Here is an 18,848-nt window from a genome sequence, read left to right on the forward strand (position 1 = left end):
TCTTACGGCAGCATGTTTCTAGTTCAGAGAGTTCTTCTGGGCTCTGTGTTCACACATTCTGTTTCTACCAGGCTTTTACATGTGGAATTCATGTGACCATACTACGTAAATGTCAGGACATCTGAACCATACTTCTTTTTATTATTCCTTATAGGTTTCACATCATGTATCCTGACCTCACGAACCATAATTCTTTATAAATCCTTGCTGAGCTCCCTTCTGTGTTCCTGATTTAAACATCCTGTATCTTAGTCACTCAAGCCTATGAGATATATAAAAATAATGTAAGTTGGGCTGCCTGCATTGTAAGATCCTGGGTGTGATAAGTATTTCTTTGACCACATTCTTAGTGATCTTAATTTAGTAGTTCTGGTACTGACTGTAGCATTAAAAACTTTACAGTTGTCCAGGCACTGCGATGAAGAACTGGTGTGAATGCTGCTGTTAGATTCTGCACGTAGAATGCTCTCTGCATCCATCCCAGACGTTTAGTTTTCATCCCAGTGCTTATGCTATAGATGTCTGGATTGTTCCCTGTCATTTCAGTGGCCTTCCACATGCTGGCACTCTTGCATTTCTTTTCTATTCAATCCTTACATATCTATAAAGAATTACCTTCCTAAAGTTAGATGGGATGTCACATGCTATCAAGATAATTTCATGGACTTTAGAAAATAAAACATGTAAATATAATACAGCCTTTCTAATTCCTCACAGTCCAGTGATGATGTACCTTTGCTCACTTTTCCCTCCCATTTCCTGAAGTCAGGCTGCTGATAATTTAATTTCTCACCAGCATCCTATATATCTTTCTTTCTTAATGCTACATCCATTTTTTCCATTTCTGTTTCAACTATGACAGTCTCAGTTTTACAAAGAACTATGTTATCTTCAATCCATCGCTCTATGAAATCCAGTTAGAGGAAATGTCATAGTCTATTTGCCTCACTATCACAAAAATACTTTAGTTTAGATCATTTATAAATGAAGGAAATTTGTTTCTCATAGATCTGGAGGCTAAGAATCCCAAGGTCCAGCTGGCAGAGGTTGGGTATCAGGGAGGGACTTGCTGTCTGTTTTCAAAGTGATGGTGTTGTAAGGAGGGAGGGTCCTTTGTCCAGGCCACCCAGCTAGCTTACACGCAAAATAACCACACAAAAACTGTATTCATTAAAACACTGCTTGGCCCATTAGCTCTAGTTTCTTGTTGGCTAATTCTTACATCTTAATTTAACCCATTTCTATTAATCTGTGTATCACCACGTGACTGTGGCTTACCAGCAAGATTCTAACCAGTGTCTGTCTCAGGAAGACATCCACAGTGTCTCTCACTCTGCCCTTCTTCCCAGCATTTAGTTTTGTGAGTTTTTCCCTTATAATAAATAAAAATATAATTGCTTTATCTTTTAGCTAGCCTGGTTATTTCCCGAACTGATCTAGTTTCTACAGTTGGTGACCAAATCATGGGGCTCAGGTCCCAGTGGCTCTAGCCAGCCGCCGTCAGGCTCCACGCTGTTTAACCTTAATATATGATTCTATTCTTCTTAGTTCCTGAATCCTGTCCCAAGCTGCTGTGCTACATAGGGACAAGGTGTGTTCATCATAAAGAGCCTGATCCTGAGGATCAGAGTAAAGTCCCTAGCCTAGAATTTGATCTTGGGAAATCTCAAGTCCTTTTGCTTTTTCCTGTTGCTCTAAATTTTTCACTTCTTCTCTCTATTAACATTTCCAAAGCAACTGAGGTCCATTTTCTAGAACCACTGAGATTAACTGAATCCAGTCTTGTAACATTTGCTTTGTTGCTTGAAGCCCATGTTTTGACCATTTCCCTAATGAAGGATAAATATAATAGACTTAACCTTATAAAGAGAATTTCTTGGATTCTTCCCCGAATTGTACATGATGCTCCAATAACTGGAACTCATACATTTTATGCAAATAAATTAGGGAGGGCAGGTTACAAATCAAAAAATTAAGTGAGGTGGAACAAAGCCCTTATAATTCTGTCCAGAATACAGAATTATATGTTATTCTTATGGTGCTAAGGGATTTTAAAGAACCTCTATATATAGTTACTGATTCACAATATTTAGAAAGAGTTATCTTGCATATTGAAACTGCTGAATTTATACCAGATGATACAGAATTGACTTCATTATTCATACAGGTGCAAGACATATTTAGTAATATGCTTTGTCCTATATGCATAACACACATCTGATCCCATATGGGTCTGCCAGGTCCTCTAGCACAAGGAAATGCAGAAAATGATCAGTTATTGATTGGGAGTGTGTTGCAGGCCTCAGAATTTCATAAAAATGTCATGTCAACAGCAAAAGTTTAAAGAAACAGTTTCCCATTACATGGCAACAAGCTAAGGAGATTATAAAGAAATGTCCTACTTTTTCTTTTTATAACCAAACACCACTACCTGCAGGAACTAATCCAAAGGGTACTCAAAGGAATGAAATCTGGCAGATGGATATGTCCCACTTTACAAAATTTGGAAAATTAAAATATGTTCACCACACCATAGACATGTATTCAGGTTTTCAAAGGGCAACTGTTTTAGCTCAGAAAAGGCTGACTCAGTAATCACGCATTTATTAGAAGTTATGGCCATCATGGGTATTTCTGCACAAATAAAGACAGTGTTCCAGCATATATATATATATATATATATATATATATATATATATATATATACACATATATATATTCATATATATACATATGAAAATGAAACTTTTTTTGCTTATCATATAAAACATATTACAGGTATATACTCTTATAGGGCAGGCAGTTATAGAAAGTTCAAATTGAACTATCAAGGATATGCTAAATAAACAGAAAGGGATGGAAAATACCCCAGAAATAAATTTCATGATGCTTTATTAACCTTGAATTTCCTTAATGCTAATGAGAAAGAAACAATGGCTGCAGAAAGACATTGGATAATGGAAAAAAAACTTCTGAATTGTAACAACCAGTGTATTTCAAGGATGTGTTGACCTCACAATGGAAACCAGGAGATGTGGTACATTGGGGAAGGGGTTTTGCTCTTGTTTCCAAAGTAGAAGAAAAACTATTGATACCATTAAAATGATAAAGATTCTCTTTGAAAAAGAGAAACCTCTTGAAAAAGAGAAATGACAGCTCACCCACAATGGCGACAACTATACAGGTTGTAAGGAAACCATATAGGGTAAGGGCAGGGTTCTGCTCTTGTCTTTACAGAAAAATTCACATCAACAAAAATTCAAGAGACCCTGGATGTTTGGATGCTGACAGAAGGAAAAATAACTATCTAATAAAGATCATTGAGAAAAAGAAATATGACTTCTGAGGACAGGTGATCAAAACACACACACGTATATATATATATATATATATATATATATATATACACACACACACACACACACATATATATATACATATGTATATATATATATATTTGTGAATATATAGAGCTGGCTTTGGAGTTGGACAGTGGCTCTGTACTTCTCTAAATCCAAGCGTGATGTTAAAAGGAACATTCAGAGTTTCTGTCTCATGTCAGGAGCAAATCTGGTAAGGGACAGAAGGAAGACTTTAGGAAAAAATTTTACTTTCTCCATGCCTATATTGTCTTTGTCATATTCTTCATTGAATATGTTGTCTATATGAATAATGTTTAAGTTTTCCACAATGATCAATAGAGTTTCCTACAGATCCTTTTCCTGCAGTAATCTTTGAAGATTCCAGGAAGAAGATGGGGCCCCACAGTAACAACTCCACCTGGTTAAGATGACATCATGATGCTGACAGCACTACCATAGGACTGGTTTTTTGGGTACCAGCTGCTGAAATGGTACACCTTCTCATGACATTCTGGGAAGAACTCCAAATAAGAACTGTGGAAAAACTCTATCGACTGCTTGGAAATAGTTTGCCACTATACTAGACAGTAATTTTAAACTTAACTGTCACTTTACTTTTGCAGGATCCTATAAAGAGAATACTACTCCCATGACAGCTGGAAGCAATTCTAGAGAACAATGTCCCCTCTCCCAACAAAGTTTGTCCTCAGGGTTGGGAACACCCTTTAGGGGTTGTTGATTACTACTTGTATAAGGTAGAGAGTAGGGGTGGAAATTGTGTAGGTTCAGAGATTTGAAAAAAAGGGACAATAATAGTGGGTAATAGAATGGATACCTGTGAGCTATTATTTGTGGATAATTTACATTGGTATGGTTTTTTGTATATTGATACAAGTTCAAATTATATTTGTTATTTCTGTTCACAATATTTGTACACCTATGCAAAGTCATTCTGTCAGATTGTATAATGCATGTATCTACCTCAGTTTAGGACATTTTATATATTGATACAACTTTTAGGATATATTTTCGTATTGCTTTATATATTATTCTTACCTCTGATGAAGATACTTATACATTGTCTACATTTTGTGGTCATTGTCTTCATTTGCCACATATTTGTTTACAGATTATTTAATATTTTGACATGAAGTCTAGTTCATAAGTTATATAGGTATTAAATATATATTAAATATAGGTATTAAATAGATAATAGTTATTCATTTTGTTATACATATAGTCAGATTAATTAGGTTCTTTAGATACATAGAGATTGTATTCTGCTTAGATAGATAATCTTTATCCACTTCAGGGATCTGTAGAACATGGCATTTAAATAACGTAGGGTTCTGTTGACATGAGACATGATTGCTCCTGACAGCACCAATCTATTCCTGAGAGAATGTTGAGCACTAAAGACACTCCACTCAGAGTTTGTTTACTTCTTGGCACAATTGTCCTTTGGGCAAGGAACTGCCCATGCCTCAACCACTGACAAAATACATGGTATCTAGACTAGATAAAACAGGACACAAGGAAAAGGACTGCCAAACCTTGCCAAGACAGGGTAAGACGGTTTTGAAAAAGTTCCCTGCCACTAAAAATGGTCTGTCAGTTATGCTAGGCCTTAGCCAAAATTGGTTGCTTCAACATTGCAAATGAGACTTTGGGTGATTGTTCAGGTAGCCAGTTGTGTCTGTCATATACTGCTCACTTTGGAAGCTGCTTGATTGCATTTCCTGCCTACTCAAGTAATAGTAGGCAGGCCTTCGATGGGGTTGAAGATTAGACAGTAGTAGTTACCTTCCTCTTATGATTTAGTCAAGCCTATTTCCATTGCAAGACTTAGACTCTTTGGAATAAAATGTTTATTAAAACATTTATCATGTGTTCCTTGCTTAATATTGTTTATGTTGTTTGTAATTTTATACTTGATATTTGTTCCCATTGTATATAGGTTTGTATTGGGTTTAGATTGCTCTTGTTTAGGCAAAAGGGGGGAGGTGATGGGGAAACTTTGTTAACCAGTTATCTTTAAGAGTTGGGACCAAGTTAGGGTGGCTTTCTGGGACCCAGATAAAATCAGGCACACAGCGTGGGTTCTCTCTCTCTGTGCTTCCCACGCAGCACAGCTGAGCTTGGACTTCTTGTTCCTGTTTTGTGAGTTTTTCCCTCATAATAAATAAAAATATAATTGTGTTATCTTTTAGATATCCTTGTTATTTCCTGAATTGAGCTAACTTCTACATCTTTCCAGTGTTATTGAGCTGGGAGGCTAGTGGGCGTTGTGTGGAGTCCACATATCTCCCTGTATGTATGACTTGTATACTTCCTGTTTCTGCTGACATCATTCTACTTTTTATCGACTTGGAATTCTATTAGTTAACTAATATACTGACTTTAGATATCACTTGCACACACAGTCCCTGATACTCTCACCAAACTAGGTATATATATACAGTAAGCCACTGTGCTATGATATAGACCCAGGTGGTTCTGATGGATGTGTGGTGATATAGTGATGTGTGCAGAAATGGATCTTAGAGCCAGGTTCCATACAGCATAATAAAGACCGTCTGCCTGAGTGCTTGTCTAGTATGTATCAGTCTATCACATCTAAGTAAGTATTCTAAAATAATTACCCTTCCACCATGTGGGAACACGTGTTGTTATCCCAGCATGTCTTAAACCATAGAACAATGCGTGGTACTTTCAATAGGCACTATATGAATGAATTAAGTGGTGGAAGTCACTCTCCAGGATCTCAAACGGAAGTATCCACATCTGCCATCTTCTCTTCTTTAATGCCGTCATGTGCCAGTGACCCGCGTTTGTTATATTGAATAAAGATGTAACACTTATCCAACACTCCATTTTTAAAAAGAGACATTTGAAAACAGAAAACATTCAAAAATTTGGGTAGATATACTCATCCTTGAAATAGAACCAAATCTTACAAGTTTTAAAAGAAAACAATAGAAGTCTTCCGAAGAATTTTCATGTCAGTGACTTTCCCTCTCGGCCATTTTATGGAGACGCTTTGGGCATGCATGGATCCTTGGTGGTCTCTGAGTCTCAGCTAACCCTCTATGGAGGTCAGAATTTGGACAGGAGCAGGACTCACAGGCCCCTAGGAGTGGCCCTGTGGGTGAACAGGGGTGTCTGGGAGCCAGGAGCCCTAGGCTTTCTTACTACATAAACATGGACTCCATTATCAGACTCAAGGAAAGATATAATAACCCGTCTGCTATATGTACAGCTGGGTATATTGAGGTATCACACATTTGGAAGGTTAATTTCTATTATTCCAACAGAAAAGTGGCATGAAATTCTTGTAGTCTTTTAAAGGCTATTTCTGTCTGATTCCACTGGGTGGCAGTGTTTCACTGGTAGTCTGATGTGCAGTTTGTGTAAAACCTAACTGTCCGTCTTCCTCTCCCTCTTCCTCTTTCCACCTTCTCTCTCCTCCTTCTCTTTTCAGACAGGGTCTCACTGTGTACCTCTGGCTGGCCTGAAAGTCAAGACGAAAGTCAATATCCAGACCATTCTTGCCTTTGAACTCACAGAGCCCCACCTGCCTCTGCCCCCCAAGATCTGGGATAAAAGGTGTGCCCCACCACATCCAGCTTCTTTTTAAAATGAGTTCCTTATTCTCTCGGAATCCTCTTTTTCTCCCTATTTCTACATACCCACTTCATCCGAAGAAATTCTGAAAAGAATTTCTCATTCAGTTAAAAAGGAGAATTTCATAAGATTTCATACTTCTGAAATTATTTCATGCTGGAAGAAGTAAAGCAATAGTTTTATGTTGCTCCAAAGTTGTGTACATTACCTTGATATAGTAATTAAGATTAGTTAAAATATCCTACAAAGATCCTGGTATTTGTCCTTTCTCTATACTTTAGCAGCTACATTGAAAATGAACTCAGCTTGTACACATGCTTGCTATAGTATCTTTGGGGGATTCTGTGCATGATGTGTGTGCCCATAGGTGTGTGAGAGCATGGGCACAAATGTAGAGATCAGAGGGCAACCTTGGATGTTGATCTTAGCCTTCTACCCTATTTAAGTTAGTGTCTCTTGTTTGCTGCTGTGAATGTCAGACTGGCTGGCCTCTGAGCGTATGTGCAGTCTCCTTTTATCTCTAGGAGGTTAGCATTGGGATGACAGAGGTGTGCTAGAGCAGTCACCTTTAAAGGGGTGCTGATGATTCAAATTCAGTTCCTCACGCTTGTGAGGCAAGTACTTTGTCTGCGGAGCCATTTCCTGAGCCCTGATGCAGATGCTTCTGACAACGATGCTGGCTGTGCTCATTAGATCATATCATATCATATCATATCAGATCAGATCACATCATCCCGCTATTGTTGCACCTGTGCCTTTGATATTTATGACATGCACGAGAAATGCTTTATGGTGGTTTCATATTGGATTGCACTGTGTCAGAATTTCCTGGAGAATTAATTCAACGAGATGAATTACATGAGGAAAGTGCCTTGTGAACCGCGATAAATGATTCTTTGCTGACATCTGTTGTCATTAGGGCTTCACTACAAGTGAACATATGTGTGTTACAATAGTCTTATCCTCTACAAAGAAAAACTAAGAGTTATTCAGCAGTGTGTAATGATGACTATTAGTGTCTACTTAGACAGGGGCAATTTTGATACCACCATAGTACTGTATTTTATTCAAGAGAATATAGCTGCTTTCAAAAATGAGGTTGCTTAAAGTTGTTTGTAAAATTTGATCCAAATAGAGGATATCTTTGCTTTTAAACAGCTGAACCATTATATAAAATTTTAATTGCCTTTTGCCAAATATATTCTTTGCTGTTTTCAAGAAGGAAAACATTTATTATTTTACTATAAATGTCTAGAATATGCTCCTGAAACATGTTCCTCATCTCCTCACTTACTTTTATTTTATTTTTTTTTGATATTTGGTCCCATGTAGCTTAGGCTAACCTCAAACTCACTAAGTACAGGAGAATGACCTTGGCCTTTGACTTTACCAACTCCACCTCTAAACCCCATTGGGTTACAGGTGTGTGTTGTCAGACCAGCTTTCCCTTCTATCTTTTGGGTCAACGTTGTGAACTGCATTCTTGTCCTATAGCGAGCCGTGGACACTCTGTGGATAAGTCGTTAAACAGGTTTCTGATGAGATTATTTCACAATTCTGTACTGATTTATAAAGGATATTGTAAACCACACGAAGTCAAAAACCTCTTCACTTTCACCATAATGATGCATTCCTGACGTTTTAAAAATCACCTTTGAGTTGATTTTTGATAGAACAGCAGTTCCTGTTTGTACGAGAGGTACAATGTGTCAGGAATGGTGGCTTTCATTTTCAGAAAAGAATTTCAGAGACCCCACATGATTTTTGTCTATAAATTTAAAAATGGAGGTGCTTGCCAATGAATTCGTTAAGTAAATTCATGGAAGATGTACAAGTGGGTTCCCCCCAACTTTGATTAATACACCAGTGTATATTAATCAGAGTAGCCCTGAACAGGCCCTTTCCTGCTCAGCTGCTCGTCAGGAAGCATGTTTGTCAAATTTCCTGGCAAGAGAAAATAGGGAGAACTGGTAATTTGTTTGAAGGAATTAGTATTTAAATATGGTTTTTCCCAAATAGGAATAAACCAATAAGAAGAAATCAGTAGCAATGAACTCTTATATTTGCATTATTTTATAAGAATAGAAAATAAGAAAATTGTTTACTTTTAATATAATCGAGAGGAAAGATTTTGGAGTTTTAATTACATTCAGTTTTCAGGGGTAGTTTCCAAGGTTTGGGCAGAAATTTTTGTAAACTAGATAAATTACTGGAAAAAAAATCACGAGTCCATATGGAGTTGCCGTTATTATGATCTTGTCTCAAAACACAGTCTGCACAAAGCTGTCGTTCAGATCATCTGAACATGTTTCAGTATTGCTCTGCAAATCAGTGTGCAGAGTCTCATGCAAGCTGGAAGATTGGGGTTTGCTAGGGAAGAATCATAGTCACGAGCTGTTACTGAGTTGCAGAACACCAACTGTGTTAGTTCCTGTGTTAAATCCTTTTAATGGACTATCTAATTGATTCCCTCGTAGCAACCCCATGAGGTTGTTAGGACTATTTGTCCTTTTTTTTTCTGCAAATGAGAAGACACAAGCACAGGTTGCTTAAATGATTTTCTCATTACTGACTGTGTACAAACAGTAAACAAGACACTCAGCCTTTTGTATTATTAGATTTCACATCTGGAGTCTTCCAGCCAACCCTGCATCAACAATATCTGAAAAGTTGCATTTACACTGAACATGTACAGACTTTTCTTTTGTTACTAGTTTTTGTTTGTTTTGTTTTCTGAGACAGAGTTTCTTTGTAGCTTTGGGGCCTGTGCTGGAACTCGCACTGTAGATCAGGCTGGTCTCGAACTTGCATAAATCCACCTGCTTCTGCTTCCTAAGTGCTGGGATTAAAGGCATGTGCGACCATCACCGGGCCCTTGTTACTAGTTCTTAAATGATAAATGATTTTTTTTTGTCATCTTAAGGTCGTATCAGGTAGCATAAGAAACCCGGAGATAACTTGAAGTATACTGAGGATGTGCATATGCTGTGTGTAAATGCTGTACCATTTTATGTAACAGCAAGAACATCCCTGGATCCAGAGGGATGGTCGTATGACTCAGAATGAAGTCCGTGTCTAAATCATGAGTTCAAACCTGAGGTCTTCCAGGATAGCAGCATGATGAGTACGTAGAGGAGGACTTTACCAGATGATGTCACGGTTTTGAGGATCACAGGCAGGTAAAGAAAGATGAAAAATTAATGTGGCAGTTAAGAGGTGATTCCATTTAAAGTTTTCAGTGGAGTACCGAGGACAAATGCCACATTATGGTGTACCGAGTGTAGTGTTGGGGTGAAGGCGGGCTAGTCGTAGGAAAGATAGTTTAAAAGAAATGATGGGATAGCTGGTACTGGTGGTGTAGGCTGATATTACCAGGTACTCAGGGGCCTGTTGCAGGAGGATCATAAACTCAGGGTTTATCTGGGCTACTGAATGAATTCAAGGCCAGTTTGGGCAATTTAATAAAATCCTGTTTGTAAATAAAATAACTACAAAGTAAACTAGAGATAGAACTCAGTGGTAGATGGATAGAGCCTAGCATGCTTGAGGCCCTGGGTTCAATCTGTAGGTTGTGGAGACAGTTGGAAAACTAGGAGAGGATGAATTTAGGGAGTGGCTTAAGGCACAGATTGGGAGAAGAATCCTGTGTTATAGCAAAGAGTTTGTAAAAGTAAACATAGTAAAGAACCAGAAAAATAATGTTTGTGTATAAGTTTTTTATCAAGTACATTAAAATGATGTTATTTTATTTTATTTTTTTTGGTTTTTTGAGACAGGGTTTCTCTGCGGCTTTGGAGCCTGTCCTGGAACTAGCTCTTGTAGACCAGGCTGGTCTCGAACTCACAGAGATCCGCCTGCCTCTGCCTCCCGAGTGCTGGGATTAAAGGCGTGCGCCACCACCGCCCGGCTAAAATGATGTTATTTTATTATTGATTTACTTAGCTAGAAATTATATGTACCTAACAGTATAATATATTGGGGCAGGGGCAGTAGAGACGGCTCACCAAGTAAGAGCTTTTGCCATGAAGCCTGACAACCAGAGTTTGATCCATGGATCCCATGGAAGAAGAAAAAACTGGCTCCTGAGAGGTTTCAGCTATCCTCTCTATGTGCTCTGTAACATGAGGGCACACGGTTCACACACCATATGCACACACGTACATTAACAGGAATAATAAACAAAGCTTTTGATTAATGTCAGGTTGTCCTACAGATATCTCTATTGTAAAAGATGATGTGCCATGGGGAGCATTGACTTCTCCCAATTTTCCACAGCTAATTGAATTTTCATCTTGCTCCTATATTTAGCCATTGACCTATAGATGCCTATGCCATTAATTGTAGGCAACGAGATGAGTAAAATCTTTTGGACTAAGTTGCCATAAAAGCATCAACTTTTCTCCTAAAAAGGGACGTCCAACTAATTGGTATATGCTTCACACTTTAGAGTTCCAGATATGAAGCTGAGGGTTCACTCTCTATAGATGGGTTGAAATACGTGACCACAGAGTCTGTGTATTAAGGTTGGCTAAGCTTTGGATTTTATAAGGAACTTAGTATTGACTGGTTCTGGACTGTCTGGTCTTCCATCCTCATTCTGTGGGACAAGCTTCTGTTTGTTTAAGTCACCACCATTAATAATTTTTTTAAGATGTAGTCTTAAATCTGTGCTATTTGCAATGATGACAAATTTTAAGAAATAGTCCCATAATGTCTATCTACAGAGATATGTTGTAGAAATGTGTTGTTAGGCGATTTCACAATTGTACAAACTTCAAGAATATATTACAGAAACCAAGATGCAGCAACCTCAGTAGTGTTGTAACTTTATGGGGTCATCCCCATAAGTGCAATGTATCACGAGATAAAATTCTCTTTATGACTCCAACTCCCTAGTTAAGTAGACACTCTTGTATATAACATCTCACTGAAAGGTGTTAAAACAAAGTGGTTTATCATTTTTTTCAAGAACAATTTAGTGTTTAAAAATTGCATTTGAAAGCTCAGTTCTCTATCACAATTAGCGTTGCATTTCTAGTTTCTTGCCAGTAACTAGCTCAGGGTCCATGTGATGCTCATTGTAGCTGAATGCTGATAACACTCGTGAACTATATTGTGTGGGAGAAGTTGAAGCATAAAACAGTTTTGATATTGGAGCTAGATCAACTGAAGGGGATGTTTTATTAAATTCCTTAATCTACATTATAAAAACTTAATGGAAGAGATATTTCATGCCAAAATCCTTACTGTGAAACTGCTAAAATGAATGTTTGCCACGCTGTGTTAGGATAGAGTTGAAAGCATGATAGTACTCCATGTTCTGAGGAATTCCCAGGATCAGTATGATGACTCTGTGTTTTCTGCATCCAGATATTGGATGTACCCAGGAGGATGCTGGCTTGTGGCTTAGTGTTGTTAGTGTAACTCTTTATACAAAGGGTGATACAGAAGCTTTCTGATAGGCTTCTTGGTATGTCAAATGAAGCAAAATAAAGTTTGGAGCATTTGATTTATTTTTAAATTATTTTTTTGTGTTTCCATGTGTATGTATGTGAGCACTCCTGTGCCATAGAACATGTATGGAGGTCAGCATATAATGTTCAGGAGTTGGTTCTCTCCTTCTGTCATCTAGATCTCAGGAATGGAACTCAGATTGTCAGGCTTGGTGGCGAGTGCTCTTACCTGCTGTGTGACAGCTTGCTTTATTTAGTAAGACTAATACTAGTGGAAATGTTGTATCTGCTTTTGAAACTTGGATTTGTGTTCATGTGTTGAAACACAGTGAAATCGCTAGTCAGTTCTGGGAGAGCTATGGAGAGAGAAAAAGAATGACCTGTCAATCTGACAACAATAACAAAAGTCTAGACATGACTATAAACTTGCTTTAATGGCAATAGAAACACCACCATTAAAATGTATTAGACCAATAAAATAAAAATGTATTAAGCGCATTAATAAAATCTCTGTGTGTAACATAAACAGTGCATGCAGAGTCCTGCAAATATCTCCAGTCATTCTGCATAGATCATGTCAACAAACTGGCCTTCTTTGTTTCATCCCTTGAACCACAGTACAATCAGCTGCCAAATGATTCGGCCCTTTCACAATAAGTGTCCAAATCTTTTGGTTTCTTGCTAAGTTAAAGTTCCACTGAATGTGAAATTAATACTTCAGTCTTGATGCTTTGAGCCAAACTATTAAGAAGATTTTATGTTTCTGACTTTCTCTAGAAGTTATACAAAAAGAACTTGGCTATTGTGTTTTAAATGGAAGTGTAACCGATGGGTGAAAGTATTATTTGCTGAATATTTCCCATAGCTTGGCTTGGTCCATTAAAACATTAGTCTCCAGGGTGGCCCTATTGGAAGGTGCCTTTAGGAAACCCTTAGGTCACTGGGGATTTCCTTTTCTTGGAGTAATGTGACTCTGGTTCCCTCCTCTTGCTTCTGCTTCTTCTTTCCTAGCTTATGAGGTTAACAGTTTGGTTTATCATAGCCTCTCCAGCATTACCATATGATACTCCTTCCAGAGGTCAGAGCACTGAATGAGCTGGCTCATTCTTGGACAGGAGCTTCCTGAGCCATGAAACAAAGTAAACCTTTTCTCTAAGTTAAATGTCTCAGGTGTTTAATTACAGTGAAAGAACTCATGAGTATGCTTTCTTTTTTTTAAAAAATATTTTTATGGTTTATTTAACTTTATTTTATGTGCGCTGGTGTGAAGGTGTCAGATTCCCTGCAACTGGATCTCCAGACAGTTGTGAGCTGCCATGTGGGTGCTGGGAATTGAACCCGGGTCCTTTGGAAGAGCAGTCAGTGCTCTTAACCACTGAGCCATCTCTCCAGCCCCATGAGTATGCTTTCTTAATGATTAAAATCAGTCAGTTCTCTCCTTACTCAAGCCATGAAATAAATTGTATGATGGTCTATTGCTTTGGTAATTGTGAACTCTTAGGTCGTTGCTCTCTGTATCCATTGGATTCATTTGGTTTCATCATTGCTTTGAGTTATTCTCATTCATACATTGTTGTGCTCCTCATCATATGTGTCAGTCATAACCTAAGACCCATCTCTCTATCATAAACCCTAGGTTCTGGCTCTTACTGATGCATCCTTCTCCAGTGTGTTCCATATTCAACCTCCTCCATGGGTTGAAAACTGTCACAATTTTCTTTCTAATGAGCTAGTGCTTTGAAGAGTCTGTTTCAACACCACGTTGGCGTCATCACCCTTGGAAAATTCCATTGCATCATAGCTTCTCTACAATCTCGGAATATTCTGTGTGTCATTTAGAAAATTTAGAATTTCATAATATACCTAATTTGAATAATAGTTGCCTTGTAAAAGTTTTGTATAATTAACATTTCATTCTTGGTAGCAGTCATACCTTAACCTTCATAGGTTGCTCATATATCTGGAGTGGCTAAAAAGAAATCAGCTTTCAATAACGTTTTGCTCTTAAGTTGGATTAAAGTCTGGAATATTTTTGTGCATATAAGCAGTGTACTATGGCTGCAGTAAGCAAGGAGCACAGACTGTGTGGCTCAAATAACAGAAATTCATTCCCCAGCTGTTCTAATGGTGAGAAGTCCTATGTTAGATGTTGGCAGAATTGTCTTTTGATCAAACCCGTGCCAGCTTGCACATGGCTATATTCTCAATGCTCGTATGAGAAGGGCTTTGGGGAGAGAAGGGTTAAGGTCTTCAGACAAGTTAGCTCGTGACCTGCCCCTCCTATTTCATCTTGCCTTCATTATTTCCTATTTCCATTTATGGGCTTATAGAGTTAGGGCTAACTCCATGTGGAATTTGGAGAGAACACAAGTCAATCCATGTCCATGAGATATTAAATAATTAGCATTTATATCTTTTGGAAAGAAGTCATCTCCTACCCTCATCGAGGTCTGCCTCCTTCATCATATTCGATTAAGGTAGGAAAAAAAGCTTCCATTATCTCCATTGACTAATCATAGATTTCCCTTCTGATGTTGTCTGACCTGTTTGACAGGTGTTTAAAATGAAGCATTTCATTCAAATGCTGAGCTGAACCGACCTAGGCTCTTTGGGAGTTTTCCTCTGGAGAGCTTTTCTGGAGGCAGGGCAGTAAGTCCAAGCCTTATCCGTGTTAATAATGCCTCCTGTTCTTTTCTGTAAGCCTCAGGCTTACCTTAGAGAGGACCAAACAAAGCATTGCAGCAGGTTTCTAAACGACTGTCTCAGGGACTTCGTTATTTTCTCAAAGAATCCAGAGTGTGGTTGCTAATGAGAACAAATGAGGTCAGACCAATTCTGTACAGAGCTGTTAGTCCACTAACTTGTAATTCTATCAAATAATTGCTTTAAGGCTGTGTGGCTCATTTGCAACTAAAAAGGCTAGACAAGTTTTCATGTACAGATACAAAGAAAGGCTGTTGATTATGTATTCTGCATTCATTGTACTATTCCCCATAAACTGTAGCATCTTCAACAGCAAATTTTCAACCTTGAAACACATAGAGCATTATACCAAATGTTTATTACTGTGATGACTCTATTATGCTTGATTCCCCCCACCCCCTGTACTTGAAACTCTAGCTTTGTTAAAATAATGTTTTCATGTGTTTTTATTATTAATATTTTAAATTAATAATTACTAGCCATGTACATTTATGTAACACAATGTGATATTTTAATTTATGTGCATGAATGGCTTGATAAATCAAGTTAATTTACTATTTTTTGTGGAGAAACTTTTGATGTTTACTTAGTAATTTTGAAATAAAAATATTTTACTATTATATATACATATATATTTAAAAAAAATATATATATTATATATATATATATATATATATATATATATATATATATATATATATTTGGTTTTTTGAGACAGGGTTTCCCTGTGGTTTCTAGAGCCTGTCCTGGAACTAGCTCTTATAGACCAGGCTGGCCTCGAACTCAGAGATCCGCCTGCCTCTGCCTCCCGAGTGCTGGGATTAAAGGCGTGCGCCACCACCGCCCTGCTTTAAATATATATTTAAAAAAGAGACAGCCCCATCATCTGAAATGATATCCACGAGCCTGTAATACCTTATTCTAAGCAGAATAGACAAGGGCCAAAAGCAACTCAAGATCATACACACACGGAATCTAAGCAGTCTGTACTCATAGAAATGAAAAGTAGGAAAGTGTTAACAGAGGCTGGATAATGCATCCTCCTGTGCAGTAGATCTCAGAAACTCACTGCTTTTGTCTAAATGAATCTGCACACTTTGAACAAAATCTCATTATTCCTCCTGACCCCTCTGGCCTCTGTTAACACTTTCCTACTTTTCATTTCTATGAGTACCTATTGTTTAGATTTCTTGTGTGAGTATGATCATGAGTTGTCTTTTGGTGCTTGTCTATTCTGCTTAGAATAAGATATGCAGGCTCAAGGAGGTCATTTCAGATGATGGGGTTGTCTCTCTCCTTTTTAATGTTGGATAGAATCCCTATGTATATGAACCAGATTTCTTATTTGTGCCGACAGGCACTCAGGCTAATGATATGGTGGACAGTTATGATGACGTGTCTTGGTTATCATGAACGATGCTGCAGGGGATTTAGGAGTTTAGATAGTTCTTTTGTGTATGAATTTCAATTGCTTTGACTAGATCTAGCTAGATGTAGGTTGCTTGCCCTTATGATTTCTATATTTAGCTTTTTGTGGTATCTCTTTGCCATGATGAAGGTACTAATTTGAGTGTCCACCAACAGTGTTGTGAACTTTGCTTCCCTCACTAATGCAGGCTGTCTTTTAGCTTCTGTAATAGCTGCTCTGACAGGTGTAAAGTGAGGACATTGCCTTACTTTAAATTTGTATTTCCCAAATGATTAGTAGTGTTGAGTATTTCTTATGGACTTCTTGGACATTTTAAAGTCTCCTTTTGAAAAATTTGTCATTTAAAAATTAATTTCTAGGTTAGTATACAAAGTCATGAGTTTCTTTGTTTTGTCATTATACTTTGTTCTCATTCATCACCCTCCCCCACTGCCCTCTCCTATAACCACCCCATTCCCGCTGTTCCCTTTCTCCCTCTAGTTGATCCCACCTTCTGTTTTCTTATGCTCATTAAATTAACTTCTATATCCCCGCCTCTGATATCTTTTTCTTTCCTCTCTTGATCTACTTCTTAGTTTTGTGACTTACAAACACACACTATATAATTTTGAATCTGAGAATTCTATATATAAGAAAAATATGTTTTAGGGGCAAGTCTGGCTTATTTCACCCAATGAATGATTTCTAGTTGCACCCATTTTCCTACATATGTCATGGTTTCATTTTCTTTACAGCTGCTGAAAATCCCATTGTGTATCATAACATCCCTTTCTTATCTATTCATCAGGTGATAGGGACCTAGCTAGATCAGTTCCATTTCCTGGCTGTTGTGTAGATTGCAACTATGAGTGTCGCGTATTACGTATATTGCAGCTATAACATGAATGTCTGAGTATCTCTGTGGCATGCTGACTTAGAGTCCTTGAGGTGTATTCAAGAGTGCTGTATCTGTACTATATGGTAATACCACTTTTGGTTTTGTAAGGAGCCTCTGCATTGGTTTTTATGGAAGCTGCGTGAGTTTACATTCCCACAGGCTGTGAATATAGAGTTCCTTTCCCACAGTTCACTAGACTTGTTGTCATTTATTTTCTCGGTGTGTGCACCTGCATGTGGGCCTGTGCCTGTCCTGTGCCTGTGCCTCCCTCACTCCCTCCCCTCTCTCTGTATGCGTGTGTAGACGGGACCAGAGGACAATTTGGGGGATCTTCCTCAGTTTTTTTTTTTTTCATTTTTCCCTTAGAGACAGAATCTCTTAATGAACCTGAAATTCAGTGATTCGGCTAGGTAGTCTGGCCGGTGTTACAGGAATCTGTGGAAGTCTGCTCCTTCAGTGATGAAGTTACAAAAGTGAGCTTCTTGCCAGGCTGTTGTGTGGGTGCTGGGGATCCGTTGTGTGGCAAGCACTCTGTCCAGCGAGGCATCTCCCTGGTTCTTCATTGTTTGCTGGATGAAAGCCATTTTGACTGAGGTGAAATGATATTTCATGGTAGTTCTAATTTGCATTAACCAGATGGCTGGGGCTATTGAATACTTTCCAGTATTTATTGGCCATTTGTATTTTTCTTTTATGAACTGCCCATTCACTCATTTATTGACTCATTTATTGATTGGATGACTTGGGTTTAGGTGTTTAATTTTTACAGCTTTTTATGTAGCCTGCATGTTAATCCCTTGCCTGAAATGTAGTTGGCAATTCTCCCCCCTAGTTCTCTAGGTTGTTTCTTCACTCTGGTGGTTGCTTCTTTTGATTTGTAAAAGCTTCTTAACATCAGACAATTTCGTTTGTCAGTTTTTGGCATTGTTTCCTATGCTATTGGAATTCCATCTATGCATCTATCTCTACTAAAGACTTATTTTTGAATTAATTATTTGTGTGTGCGTGTGTGTGTGTGTGTGAATTTGCGCATGTGAGTGAAGATGCCTGGGAAGACCAAGAGTTGTACTCTGAACCGCTAGAGCTGGAGTAATAAGGGTCTGTGAGCCACCCAACACAGGTGCCGAGAACCAAATTCGGGTCCTCCGGGAGTCCGGAGCAACTCTGCTGACCCACTGATCCAGCCCCCTGTCCTTATATCATATTTTCCTATAACAGTTTGAAATTTTGAGATCTTACATGAAGACTTTTGATCCATTTTGGATTGGTTTTTATGGAAGGTGAGGGCTAGGAATCCAGTTTCATTCTCCTCCATGTAGGAAGCCAGTTTCGGAGCACTGTTGTCAGTTGTTGTTCCCACCCCCCAAGGGATGCCTTTGAGAGCTTGGCAAGAAGTAGAT

The 18,848-nt window shown here is 38.2% G+C and overlaps 1 protein-coding gene and 1 pseudogene across 2 annotated transcripts in view; one reads left to right on the forward strand and one right to left on the reverse strand.

Moving 5' to 3' along the window:
• The window catches only part of Epm2a (EPM2A glucan phosphatase, laforin), a 106,975-nt gene that overhangs the window by 16,849 nt on the left and 71,278 nt on the right, over positions 1 to 18,848 (forward strand). The gene's annotated exons all lie outside the window — the stretch shown is intronic.
• The window catches only part of LOC119820645, a 30,706-nt pseudogene that overhangs the window by 1,739 nt on the left and 10,119 nt on the right, over positions 1 to 18,848 (reverse strand).

Source organism: Arvicola amphibius, chromosome 8 (genome assembly GCF_903992535.2).
Source record: "Arvicola amphibius chromosome 8, mArvAmp1.2, whole genome shotgun sequence".
Classification (NCBI taxonomy): Eukaryota; Metazoa; Chordata; class Mammalia; order Rodentia; family Cricetidae; genus Arvicola; species Arvicola amphibius.